This window comes from Oncorhynchus tshawytscha, linkage group LG24, assembly GCF_018296145.1.
Source record: "Oncorhynchus tshawytscha isolate Ot180627B linkage group LG24, Otsh_v2.0, whole genome shotgun sequence".
Lineage (NCBI taxonomy): Eukaryota > Metazoa > Chordata > Actinopteri > Salmoniformes > Salmonidae > Oncorhynchus > Oncorhynchus tshawytscha.
Genome location: NC_056452.1, coordinates 12899905 through 12914747, shown reverse-complemented (window position 1 = coordinate 12914747; position 14843 = coordinate 12899905).

Here is a 14843-nt window from a genome sequence, read left to right as displayed (position 1 = left end):
TCCCTTCCCTCCCTCCCTCCCTCCCTCCCTCCCTCCCTCCCTCCCTCCCTCCCTCCCTCCCTCCCTCCCTCCCTCCCTCCCTCCAGTCTTTCAGTTTTGTTTGTCTTTCAGACTGCACTCACAGGGTTCTATCATCCTAACTCAGAGGCTTCCTGTGGTTTTGTAGTATTGTCAAACCATAAAGCAAGAGAACACAAAAGCCTCAAAGTCCTCTGTCTCCTTCAAATCTGCATTGCAGTAGAACAGCATTCAACCTATCGCCACTCAAACAGTGAATGCTGTTGGTCTCTGTCTAGTGGATGGATATCAGGTCGCTCAATTGATCACAGTGAGTGTGACTGCGTTTTGGATCTGAACAGAGCGTTGGCTCACTCTAGTGGCAGAAAGACAAAGATTGCCATCCCTGAATCATCAGATAGATTTCAGCTGCACCAGTCTGGCCTGTGGGTAGAGCATATGCGCCAGCCTGGAGTATTTAGCCAACCACAAGAAAACATTGATCAAACAACAGACGCGAGACCAGAACCCTACTCAGCACCCCATAAACTCCACCCATTAAGCTGCTTTGATCAGAAGCTTTGGACTCAAAATGTATGATCTATGGGAATTATATTGTTAAACTGATATAGGAATAGCTATCAAGGGGAAAAACATTGATTCTGACTGAAGTCTGTCAGTCAGTGCATACTGTAAATCACCCCCCCCAGCATGTTTGTATGCCCTTTCATTCAAATGACCCCAATGACTTTCCCCGGGTGTCCCTCAACCTAATTTTCCTCCTCATTAGCTCGTACTGGAGAAATTTGCAATTTTGAGGACAGAGGAGAGCAGCTTGAGTGCCCACCAGAGGAGAACATGGATTAAACTTGCTAGAGTAGTGTGTTGTGAAGTGGATGGGAACCTCTAAGGGTTTGCACCACAACAGATATTTGATAGGATAACGCAGCGAAGCCTCACACAGACAAACTAAGACTGTGTGTGTATGGTGGTTCATACATAAGTGCATTTTGCATGCCTTTTCCAAGTGTGTGTGTGTGTGCGTGTGTGTGTAGGGTCTACCCAGGGGAGGCATAGGGATGACGCTGGTATTTGACATTGATAAATGAGGGAGAGACTGTACTCTACCCTTACAGCACATCTCAGCAAGCACACCTCATCAGCATTCAACATGCATCATTAGCTCATCCATCCATCCAATCACGTGAGATTTCCCCTGTAGAGTGTGTGTGTGTGTGTGTGTTTTTGTGTGTGTGTGTTTGTGTGTGTGTGTGTGTGTTTTTGTGTTGTGTGTGTGTGTGTGTTGTGTGTGTGTGTGTGTGTGTGTGTGTGTGTGTGTGTGTGTGTGTGTGTGTGTGTGTGTGGGCATACGTGTACTGGTGAGTGTTTGCGCACACTTGTGCGTGTATGTGTAAGGGAGAGACTGAGGGAGAATCCCTTTGTGTTCCTCCCTCTGTATTCCCAAGGTCATCTGTAGGAAATGTGATCAGCTACAAGACAGTCAATGCATTCAATTCAAGGGATAGATGGCATTTAAGGTCAGTAAGCACATAGAATTGACACATACACATTTATTACAAGCCAAATAGCCTACATGTTGGATTGCTGATATATTATCCAATAAATGCAAAATGCCAATTGCTTTTCCTCAACAGAGTAGAAAGCATACCATCACAAACTAATGGTACCAGTGTTTATTTTCATATCGGATTGGAATCCCAACATCGGATGGCATGATCCGAAAGGGTTAAATCCTAAGAGTGGGGTTGAGCGAGTGCATCCAGAGCCTCAGCCAGCGAGAGAGAAAGATGATTTTGACAGGAGATTGCATTCAGACATATTTGATACCCAGTTCCCATGGTAACCAGCTACCATGGTGCACCTGACCTACATATGTGGCGTATGTACACAAACACATGCAAACCATCTGTTAGCGCTGCTCAACACGGGCTCGCAGGGAGTCTCACTGTCTGTCGTTTGAAAAGCCTTCAGAGCTTCAAGTGCAAACACACCGGCTCTGTTGTCGTCTTTAGATCTGTGAAGGTTGGTGGAAACCTGCAGAGAAGATGCATTGCCAAGATGACTGCGAGCAATTTGAAGACAAACGACAGACCCCATGTATAATGTAAACTGTTTACTAGAGACTAACCTTTCCCTCAACCTGTTCTCATTTGAAATGATTTCCTGATAAACACACATTAAGGCTTAGAGCATGTTTTTATGATATATTATCAATCCTTGATGAATGAGAGCGGAGGCTTTGGATTGGTGCTAAATGCAGAAGTTAAGGTGTTGTGATTTATTGCCATTAGGACTTTATTGTACTTCTTTCATTGTGATGTAGTGGCTTTTCCATTTCATGGCTTTTAGCTACAGTATAACAAACATCACATCCATGAAGAATTCTGCTCTGTGCTAAATGTGGTTCTCTTGAGTTAAAAAACGAAATAGTGAGACCTCCATCCTTAGTCTGTGTGAAATGATTATTGTGTGAGTTATGTGTCAAAGCTATGCATGCACTAGGCCCGTGAGGAATTTATAGAAACATACTTTGCATGCTAATGCATACACTGACACAAGGAAAGGAGTCAAAGAGCACCGATGCATGAACTCATGTGTCAACATACTTGCCTTCTCCACTTCGACACACAGAGAAAAGTCACTCACTAGCGTCATTACGGCGTAGTCAAACTTGACCAAAGGTCAAGTGTTAAGAGAAGCTGTAACCACTTTTACATGATCTCACCCCTCCATCCTCTTTCTCTCTTATCTTGGTGTCCTGCATTCAAAAATAGCCGCCATCTTCTCTTTTCACCCCCTTTGTCTCATCGATTCTGCCATGACAGGGCAGGGGACAGTGGACTCCCAGGGGGTATGCTGGGTAATAAATCTAATTCCTGTCTGCGTGTGGAGGCTCATGGGAAGGGCCTGGCCCACTTTCACTCAGACAAATATATCCACAATATGGTGGAAAGTGGGCCATAAAAGGGCTATAGACCTGGATCACTTGCCAAGTCTGCTTGCCAAAAAGTCACATCCCAATTAGGACTCTGTCAACAAGTGTAACTTTTTTGGGGCTAGAGCTATTAGTATTTATAAACATTGTTGTTGTCATTTGGCTGACAGATACAGAGGATTATGCGTCCTTAAGGGATGTGTGAAGTTTGCTTCCTGTAAAGCAATCAGCTGTTAGAGTTAGCAGCGTCACTCGCATGGGAAAAGCAGCAGAAAAGATTATCTGCACATTGTTGGAAAGCTCTCAAGTGAGTGCTTGGATCTCTTGTCAAACAAAATACTTTTGGCTCGATGTCAAGAAGTTTGCCCACCCCTAACATAACCAGTACATTAGGTGCGTGGGTAAAATCACTGAGGAAGCCAAGCCAGTAAAAAAAGCCATATTACAACCTATGTTGTGATAATTGCGATGTTTGCTCTATAACCCATTCGTTCGTACGCCACAGTGATACACAATAAGGCTGTAATAACAAAAAGACAACAGTCACACAGTGGCGGAATAAATTCAACTAAACATACAGGGGCAAGAAAAAGTATGTGAACCCCTTAGAATTACCTGGATTTCTTCATACATTTGTCATAAAATGTGATCTGATCTTGGCCTAAGTCACAACAATGGACAAACACAGTGTGCTTAAAACTAATAACTTATTGTATTTTTCTTGTCTATATTGAAAACATAATTTAAACATTCACAGTGTAGACTGGAAAAAGTATGTGAACCCCTAGTCTAATGACTTCTCCAAAAGTTAATTGGAGTCAGGAGTCAGCTAACCTGGAGTCCAATCAATGAGACAAGATTGGAGATGTTGGTTAGATGCCCTGCCCTATAAAAAACACACACAAAATGTGAGTTTGCTATTCACAAGGAGCATTACCTGATGTGAACCATGCCTCGAACAAAAGAGATCCCAGAAGACTAAGAAGATTAAGAATTGTTGAGTTGCATAAAGCTGGAAAGGTTTACAAAAATATCTCTAAAAGCCTTGATGTTCATCAGTCCACGGTAAGACAAATTGTCTGTAAATGGAGAAAGTTCAGCACTGTTGCTACTCTCCCTAGGAGTGGCCGTCCTGCAAGGATGACTGCAAGAGCACAGAGCAGAATGCTCAATGAGGTTAAGAAGAATCCTAGAGTGTCAGCTAAAGACTTACGGAAATCTCTGGAACATGACAAGTCTACAATATGTAAAACACTAAACAAGAATGATGTTCATGGGAGGACACCACGGAAGAACCCATTGTAGTCCAAAAAACCCCATTGCTGCACGTCTGAAGTTCACAAAAGAGCACCTGGATGTTCCAGAGTGATACTGGCAAAATATTCGGTGGACAGATTTAACTATAGTTGAGTTGTTTGGAAGGAACACACAACACAATGTGTGGAGGCAAATAAGGCACAGCACACAAACATCAAAACTTTATCCCAACTGTAAAGTATGGTGGAGGGAGCATCATGGTTTGGTACTGCTTTGCTGCCTCAGGGCCTGGACAGCTTGCTATCATCGACAGAAAAATTAATTCCCAAGATTATCAAGACATTTTGCAGGAGAATCTAAGGCTATCTGTCTGCCAATTGAAGCTCAATAGAAGTTGGGTGATGCAACAGGACAACGACCCAAAACACAGAAGTAAATCAACAACAGAATGGCTTCAACAGAAGAAAATGTGCCTTCTAGAGTGGCCCAGTCAGAGTCCTGACCTCAACCCGATTGAGATGCTGTGGCATGACCTCAAGAGAATGATTCACACCAGACATCCCAAGAATGTGTCTGAACTGAAACAGTTTTGTAAAGATGAATGATCCAAAATTCCACCTGACCGTTGTGCAGGTCTGATCCGTAACTACAGAAAATGTTTGGTTGAGGTTATTGCTGCCAAAGGAGGGTCAACCAGTTATTAAATCCAAGGGTTCACATACTTTTCCACCCTGCACTGTGAATGTTTATACTGTGTGTTCAATAAAGACATGAAAAAGTATAATTGTTTGCGTGTTATTAGTTTAAGCAGACTGTTTGTCTATTGGTGTGACTTAGATGACGATCTGTTCACATTTTATTACCAATTTATGCAGAAATCCAGGTCATTCCAAAGGGTTCACATACTTTTTCTTGCCACTGGATGTTTCATCCGGTGAAGTCCACAAAGCAAATATTGCATGCAAAAAACAGCTATATCACCTGCTGCATGACCAAGCAAGTTATTGTTTGACAGTTTACTAAACTACTGATTTAGAACCACAGATTTACCGCAAGTCAGCACAAAGACAACAGGAGCACTGTCTCAGATAATCCAGCACCATTTCAATTTAAACATTTAAACATCATTAAATCAAGTCTACATACAGTGCATTCGGAAAGTATTACAGATCCCTTGACTTTTTCCACATTTTGTTACAATACAGCCTTATTCTAAAAATGGATGAACTCCCCCCTTGGGAGGACCACCTCCGCCAGCTGCGCTCTGTGCTGGCCAGCCTGGAGGTGGCCGGCCTGACAGCCAACCCGAAGAAGTGCCGCCTGGGACTGAACGAGGCTGAATACCTCAGCTACACCACCGACAGCGGTCTGATCAAAGCTCAGGTGGAGAAGACCCGGGTCATACGGGAGTGGCCACGACACAGGGACAAGAAGGAGATCCGCTCGTTCCTGAGCCTAATGGGTTACTACAGGCAGTTCACCCCAGGCTATGCCACCATCGCCACCCCACTGACCATCATGACAAAGAAGAGGAACCCAGTGAGGGTGGTATGGACATCGAAAGCCGAGGGGGCGTTCCTCCACCTCAAAGACACACTGTGCTTGGAGCCAGTGTTGAGAGTACCAGATTTCCAGCATCCCTTCACTGTACACACCGACGCATCCAGCACCGGCTTGGGGGTTGTTCTGTCCCAAGTGGACGGGGCAGAGGGCAGAAGCCGCAAGCTGTCCGACAGGGAGCGGAAATGCGCAACGATAGAGAGGGAGGCAGGCACTGGCAATTTAAGTGGGCCCTGGAATACCTGAGGTACTATCTCCTGGGGAGGAGATTCCGGCTGGTCACGGATCATGCGCCCCCCTCCAGTGGATGGTGGGTAAGCAAGACACAAACAGCCAAATAACAAGATGGTTCCTGTTACTCCAACCCTTTAATTTTCAGGGGGTTCACTGATCGGGGAGAGCACACAGCAATGCAGACATGCTATCCCGCGCACGCCCCTCTGGGTCGATCTTGGGGTGGGGGGCATGTGAGAGTTCAGTGACCATCCGGAGGAAGACACCATGACAGCACCCTCCTCAGAGGATAGTTACTCAGTGTAAAGACATTTAGTACACAGCCGGGCCAACTAATTGATTTGTGTCTTCTTCTATATAGGTGTGCCATTCTTCAATGCTGCAGAAATGTTTTGGTACCCTTCCCCAGATCTGTGCCTCGACACAATCCTGTCTCGTAGCGCTACGGACAATTCCTTCGACCTCATAGCTTAGTTTTTGCTCTGACATGCACTGTCAACTGTTGGACCTTATATAGACAGGTGTGTGCCTTTCCAAATCATGTCCACTCAATTGAATTTACCACAGGTGGACTCCAATCAAATTGTAGAAACATCTCAAGGATGATCAGTGGAAACAGGATGCCCCTGAGCTCAATATCGAGTCTCATAGCAGAGTCTGAATATTTATGTAAATTGTGTATTTCCACAAAATAAAAAATAAAAATGGTTTTCTCTTTGTCAATATGGGATATTGTGTGTAGATTGATGAGGGAAAACACATATTTAATACATTTTATAATAAGGTTGTAAGGTAACAAAATGTGGAAAAAGTCAAGTGGTCTGAATACTTTCTGAATGCACTGTATGCTTAGTTTAATACACTGAAAATAAACTTAAAAGATATCAAAAACAATTTAGTCCAATCAATGTTTCTTAAAATCATGTGGCTGTTCATGGTATTGATTTCTGTCTGTGTGTGCGTGCGTGCACAAGTAAAACAACAAATTTGAGTCTCCCTACTTGTAGACTAGTTGAACGCCAATGCCATCCTCTCTTTCATGTTGGCAAAATGGCCTATGTCTCTGTCATACAGTACACTTTTAGTTTTGTTGCCATAGGCTAGAAAGCATCCTTGCATGGCAGCAATGAACCAGCTAAGTTAGCTAGTTAGCTAGTTAGATCATTAATGTGAGCCTACTACGCTACATATTGAACTTCAATCGTCTCAGGCCGGTGGCACAACATATTATTTTATGGTTAGATCCAAATCGGCGTCATAATCATTGGCCTGTACAGAGAATTACGTCCAAATGCCCATCTCCATCCATGGCTTAGGAAAGGGCCGATTTAGCAAGCTAGCTACTGCAGGACATCAACAGAAACAGACACGTTTTTCTGAAAATTACGTTTTGCTTAGGAAGTCATTTGATTGGTGTGAAGCCATATCCAAACTGGCCTTCCTTGGGCGGCCTTTTGCTGCACCAGGGCAACCCAGAGTTGAGCTGATTGTTATTATTATTTTTTATCAAGGGAGACCAAATGCTTGCTGGCATCAATCAATCAAATGCTACACTGGCAACGTCTTATACTCTTTTTGTCCAGACAGCATCAGATACATGGGCTACACATACTGAGACAGCGAGACAATCTCTGGTGAGATTCAGCCACTTACGAATTGAAGGCCAATTATGAAAACACAGAGCGAGACGAAAGAGAAATGACTTTACAATGTAAACATTTTCATAGGGAAACATTTTGGGGAAGCCTTGGCATCCATGAATACGTGTCACTGAACATTACCTGTTTCCTCATAATTGTGGTATCTTGTATGGGAGAAATTAAATCCTAGTTTTCCTACGTATTCGAAACAGCTATTAGAATGTCCATCTATCACCTGTGGCTTGTCATAATGTTGGATGTAATGGCTTTCTGTGAGTTTGACATATCGTACGTTTAGAATCCAAACAAGTTTCATAACTAGTGCCGTGAATGCCCAAAACATTTTAAAAAGTCACCCTGTGGGTTGGTTTGGGTGAGAGCTTCCAGCAGTTAAGGAAAATATTCTTTAGAGAGCTCCTCCTCCTGACCTGTGAGTGAATTAGGTGAATATTCAGTCTGTGCCATCACTGGGAATGGCCTAGCATTTGACTGTGTGAAGTCTGAATGGAACCATCTAATGATGTTTCTGCAGGTGCTTAACTCTAGTTTTGCAGAATTTGACTCCAAGAAAGGACACATTTAGCCAAAATGTCAACACCGAGGATGAGCCAGAACTTAATATTATGCATTACATGAACTCACCTACAGTACATTCAACTTATAATTGGAGCCTGTCATTCAGTAGAGCACATTGACCATAAAAAGATAGAACCCGAAATGTCAGTATGCTGCTCTTGGTGAATTTGAGGCTGACTCGTTATCTTCCTTTTCGCAATTATTTCAAATGCATTATGAAACACCAATTCTGTAACTCATTCTGTTAAGTCACATGGCGTTCTTTCAGAACATCCGTTTGAGAATTCCGCTTGCTCCCATCCCATTTGCATAAATCATCAGGAAGTGGGAATGAGGAAGCCAACATGTCTCTGGTGACAGAAGATGTGAGAATGTCATTTAAAGGTCCCTAGCCCAGCGTCTATTTATTGCTGCTGGTGTGCTGAAGAAATGGGTCAGGAGTGTATTGAACATGGACGGTCATGTTGCAGATCCTATCTTGAGTCCCTGCAGTCTACGGTCAGTGAGACCTTTGGGAAAACCGCCAAGCGTACGACTACGACACGTTTGTCACAGCAGTTCCTTTGCGCAACATGCAAAGTGGTCCCTTCCCTTTACCTCTCACCATTTACCACCCAGTGGGTGTGCAGATTTAATGGACACAATATTTGGGACATTTTCAAGTCTATTGGTCTGTAACACAATAACATTACATCTCATGTGAAGACAAATGTGTTTTTGATCATAATGTTGAGAGTGATGATGGAGCTGTGAGTATACTGGGGGAGGCACCAATCCAAATTGGCTTGGTTGGAGGCCATTTTGTCCCAAAAGGTTTTAGCGACGAACAAATTGTCCAAAACAAACAGGCTAAATCCACCACGCACACATTGTAGCACAGCAGACACACAAGCTATAAGATAGTCTGTGTCCACTCTTTACATTCCTGCTTCAGAATCCTCTTTTCTGTCCACAGAGGCCTAGCCCACTTTAAACAAGTCGTGGATTATGCGAAGGATATGGAGAGAGGGAAGGGGAAAAAATATGCCGTTTAGCAGACACTTTTATCTTAAGCAACTAACAGTCATGCATGCATACATTTGACATTTGGGTGCCCCGGGAATCAAACCCACAATCCTGGCAGTACAAGTGCCATGCTCTACTAACAGCCATACAGGACCACACAAACCTGCCAAATATCCAAGCTCATGTGTTGAGGTGCTGTTGCTGGTAGAGGGAGAGCGTGGCAGTTGACAGATGAGACAGCACTAAATATAGGCATGACGTCAAACTGTCCACCAATTAAAGATATATTTTTTTCAATGTGTCTTATACTGTGGAAGTTATATCTAGGGGGAATACACTCCCAATTACTGCAGACATGCTTTAAGCAAAAATTCACCCATTTTGAATGTTATGTACAGTGCCTTGCGAAAGTATTCGGCCCCCTTGAACTTTGCGACATTTCGCCACATTTCAGGCTTCAAACATAAAGATATAAAACTGTATTTTTTTGTGAAGAATCAACAACAAGTGGGACACAATCATGAAGTGGAACGACATTTATTGGATATTTCAAACTTTTTTAACAAATCAAAAACTGAAAAATTGGGCATGCAAAATTATTCAGCCCCCTTAAGTTAATACTTTGTAGCGCCACCTTTTGCTGCGATTACAGCTGTAAGTCGCTTGGGGTATGTCTCTATCAGTTTTGCACATCGAGAGACTGAAATGTTTTCCCATTCCTCCTTGCAAAACAGCTCGAGCTCAGTGAGGTTGGATGGAGAGCATTTGTGAACAGCAGTTTTCAGTTGTTTCCACAGATTCTCGATTGGATTCAGGTCTGGACTTTGACTTGGCCATTCTAACACCTGGATATGTTTATTTTTGAACCATTCCATTGTAGATTTTGCTTCTTCCAGAATGGTCCTGTATTTGGCTCCATCCATCTTCCCATCAATTTTAACCATCTTCCCTGTCCCTGCTGAAGAAAAGCAGGCCCAAACCATGATGCTGCCACCACCATGTTTGACAGTGGGGATGGTGTGTTCAGGGTGATGAGCTGTGTTGCTTTTACGCCAAACATAACGTTTTGCATTGTTGCCAAAAAGTTATATTTTGGGTTCATCTGACCAGAGCACCTTCTTCCACATGTTTGGTGTGTCTCCCAGGTGGCTTGTGGCAAACTTTAAACTACACTTTTTATGGATATCTTTAAGAAATGGCTTTCTTCTTGCCACTCTTCCATAAAGACCAGATTTGTGCAATATACGGCTGATTGTTGTCCTATGGACAGAGTCTCCCACCTCAGCTGTAGATCTCTGCAGTTCATCCAGAGTGATCATGGGCCTCTTGGCTGCATCTCTGATCAGTCTTCTCCTTGTATGAGCTGAAAGTTTAGAGGGATGGCCAGGTCTTGGTAGATTTGCAGTGGTCTGATACTCCTTCCATTTCAATATTATCGCTTGCACAGTGCTCCTTGGGATGTTTAAAGCTTGGGAAATCTTTTTGTATCCAAATCCGTCTTTAAACTTCTTCACAACAGTATCTCGGACCTGCCTGGTGTGTTCCTTGTTCTTCATGATGCTCTCTGCGCTTTTAAAGGACCTCTGAGACTATCACAGTGCAGGTGCATTTATACGGAGACTTGATTACATACAGGTGGATTGTATTTATCATCATTAGTCATTTAGGTCAACATTGGATCATTCAGAGATCCTCACTGAACTTCTGGAGAGAGTTTGCTGCACTGAAAGTAAAGGGGCTGAATAATTTTGCACGCCCAATTTTTCAGTTTTTGATTTGTTAAAAAAGTTTGAAATATCCAATAAATGTCGTTCCACTTCATGATTGTGTCCCACTTGTTGTTGATTCTTCACAAAAAAATACAGTTTTATATCTTTATGTTTGAAGCCTGAAATGTGGCAAAAGGTCGCAAAGTTCAAGGGGGCCGAATACTTTCGCAAGGCACTGTACTTTTTGTGCATCTCTGAGCGATGTTATATTGATTCCCGTGGTCATTTCATGTTTATCTGAGCTTGACACCGTTCAGAAATTAAGCCGGTATGACGGGTTTTGCATCATATAGAAAAACAATACCATATTCAAAATGGGAAAATCTTTCTTTTCAGGTCATGCAGACAAACAGATCTACCATCAGTAGGGATGCGTGGGTAAAATCACCAGGGAAGCCAAGCCCCCCACCCTCCAAACGTCCTATTACAACCTATGTGTTGTGAAAATGGAGTTGTTTGCTCTATAACCTGTTAGTTCATATCCCTTGGCACCGTGAATATGTAGGCCTAAGGCCGAGATGACAAGACACAGTGGCAGAAGAAATTCAACCACACATTTGTTTCATTACAAAACCGGAGAGCAACATCTGTCCAGTGAAGTCCACAAAACATATTGCATGGTCAAGCAAGTTCATGTTTGACATTTTCGGACTATTAAACTACTATTGATTTAGAACCATGGAGAGTTACCACAAGTCGCAAAGAAAACCGGAGCTGCCTCCACTATTTCAGCACCTTTTCAACTTCAACATTTCAACATCATCTAATCACCCATGCTTAGTCTAATACAGTGAAAACTAAAAGATACCAAAAACGACTTAGTCCAATCTACGTAAGCTAACTATGATGTGGCTGTCCATGGTACTGATTTGTGTGTATGTGTGTGTCTGTGGTGTGTGTGTGTGCATGCAAGTAGACAAACATGTTGACTCACTCTACTTGTAGAGAAACACCAATGCATCCTCCTCTTTCATGTTGCCTAAATTGTCTATGACTCTGTCATACAGTACAGGCTTTTAGTTTTTGTTGTCCTAGGCTACCTGGCTAAAATGCTTGCTCGCTAGCCTGACTTATTTTCCTTTCATGGGCAACGATGTGCCACGCCAGCTAGTTAATATTAGCATACTATACTGAACAAAAATATAAACGCAACATGTAGCATGTTGGTCCCATGTTTCATGAGGTGAAATAAAAGATGTTCCATACGTACAAAAAAGCTTGTTTCTCTCATTTTAGGAACATATTTGTTTATATCCCTGTTAGTGAGCATTTCTCCTTTGCCAGGATAATCCATCCACCTGACAGCTGTGCATAGGTGTGGCATATCACGAAGCCGATTAAATAGCATGATCATTACATAGGTGCACCTTGTGCTGGGAAAAATAAAAGGCCACTTTAAAAATGTGCAGTGCCACAGATGTCTCAAGTTTTGAGGGAGCGTGCAATTAGAATGCTGACTGCTGGAATGTCCACCAGAGTTGTCCACCAGAGTTGTTAATGTTAATTTCTCTACCATAAGCCGAAGCGGAGAATTCGTTTTAGAGAATTTGGCAGTACGTCCAACTGGCCTCACAACCACAGACCACGTGTAACCATGCCAGACCAGGTCTTCCACATCCAGCTTCTTCACCTGTGGGATCGTCTGAGACCAGCCATCCGGACAGCTGATGAAACTGAGTATTTCTGTCTGTAATAAAGCCCTTTTGTGTGACAAAGCTCAGTCCGATTGGCTGGGCCTGGCTCCCCTGTGGGTGGGCCTGAGAACGCATCGACTGTGGCTGTGCCCATTCCCAGTCATGTGAAATCCATAAATTAGGGCCTCATTTATTTACTTAAATTAAAAGAGGGGCACTGTTTCGTTTGCTCGGATGCCTCTGTACCCTGACGCTTCAAGGTCTAAAAACAAAAACACTTGCTTCCCTATGCTAAATAGATCATTTTCTTGTCCTATGCTAACCAGGAGAGAAAGCATTTGAAGCCAGTTTCCTGTAACTTGAAAAAGTGTGATAGAGAAGCAATCAAATGCTCTCAAGTTCTTGTTTTGGCCACCCATCATTTCCCCTATGCCGCCCAACGGAGATGCTTTCCGCTGGCACAAAAATCTACAGACGCAGAGCAGTGTGCTGATACACTACAGTATGCATGAGGACCCTGTACAATTAGCCTGGAAAGCTTCTGTTACCCAAACTGTCTTTTTCCTCTTTCATCCCCATCTCTCTCCCTTTCGCTCTCTCACTCTTTCCATTTGCAGCAGAAGAAGCTATTTTTGTCTTCCTCAGTGGCGAGGAGTTCACCAAAAAAGAGGACAAGAAAACTGCTTTGTGTAGTACAATGAAAGCCATCAGTTTTCCCCATTGAACAACAGTGCAGCTGGTTGACTCTATACCCAGATCAATCATCACAATGTCTTTCTTTCAAAATGTTTTTTCCCCCCCTGTTCCTCTCTGTTTCTAACCTAAGATGTTTTGACAGCTGAGGAGATATGCCAAGTTCCCTTGGAAGTATATTTTGATTCATAGCGTGGAATGCATTTCGCATGCTTAATGAGAGGATTTGTAAGCAGATTTGTAGCATGCACACACATACAGTACACACACACACACACACAAAGGGAGAAGATACAGTTATTATTCCCTGCCAGATTTTACACCACATTTTGAGTCACCGTTTATGGAAAAATCCTTTTGGATGCGTCTTACATCAACGCAAGCATCTCGTGCAATAATTAATGTGTGAGGATAAGCAGGAATCCCGTTACACAACATCCTGCCCAAATCTCTTACAATCTACAGCTTCAACCCTTCTAACACATTGTAAGACACATTCCTTCTTCACGAAGCACATTTAAAAGTTGATGTGTGCAATTCATGACATTTCCAGGTGTACAGATCTTGACCTATTTGCTACTACCTACCAGACATACAGTACATTCTGGGTATTTTGTTGTTATTCACCAAACTGAGAAACCTAGCATTCATGTGTTATTAGATTTCCATTCCACTCAAGTCTGATTGAGATGATAATGAAATGACTAACGACGTGGATACTTCATTCATCTAATGTCAATGTAGCCCTCTATTGAATTCTTAGAGGACTTTACATTCATCATTTGGGAACTAAGCCCTGAGATCTCCCGCCTCAACACCTACCAGAGGCTGCCGCAGAAAGATAGAGAGAGGGTCGATAGTAATCCCTCAGGCCAGTACTCGGTCGACAGGCCCCATGATTGGTCAGTGCCTTGGGACCGGGAGCGAAGCTCACTGACTATTATAATGGCCGCCCTGGGCTGCACCTCTAACTAACCGTGTTCTTAAATCTTTAACGTTCTGAGACCAGAGTCTAAGGTAACGTCCCAAATGGCACTCTATTCCCTACATAATGCATTGCTTTTGACAAGAGCCCTGTGGGCCCTGGTCAAAAGTAGTGCACTATATAGGGAATAGGGTGCCGTTTAGGATGCAGAGAAAGTCCAGCTGGAAGGTCACATACTCATTAACATGACCCTTTTCCCCATGTCTCCATATTCAATCAGCGATACTTAGTTATACAAATGTAATCTGTGGCAGACCAGGGGGTTTGGTCAAGACGTTTACACAGATCAGACACGGACAGAGTAGGATTATCTCGGTTCAAGGGTGTTTATTTAAATAATAAATCAAAAGAAAAGGATAAATTTGTCTGGACCAACATCGGCACCTGGAAATCGGGAGTTACGAGAATCGGATGGGAGCACAGTGCTTCCTTCAGGCACCTGAACACCGCTTCTGACTCGTCCATCCATTTCTCTCTTTCTGGGAGGCGGGCCCTGGTTAGATCGGTGAGGGGGGAAGCTATAGCCGCAAAGTTGGG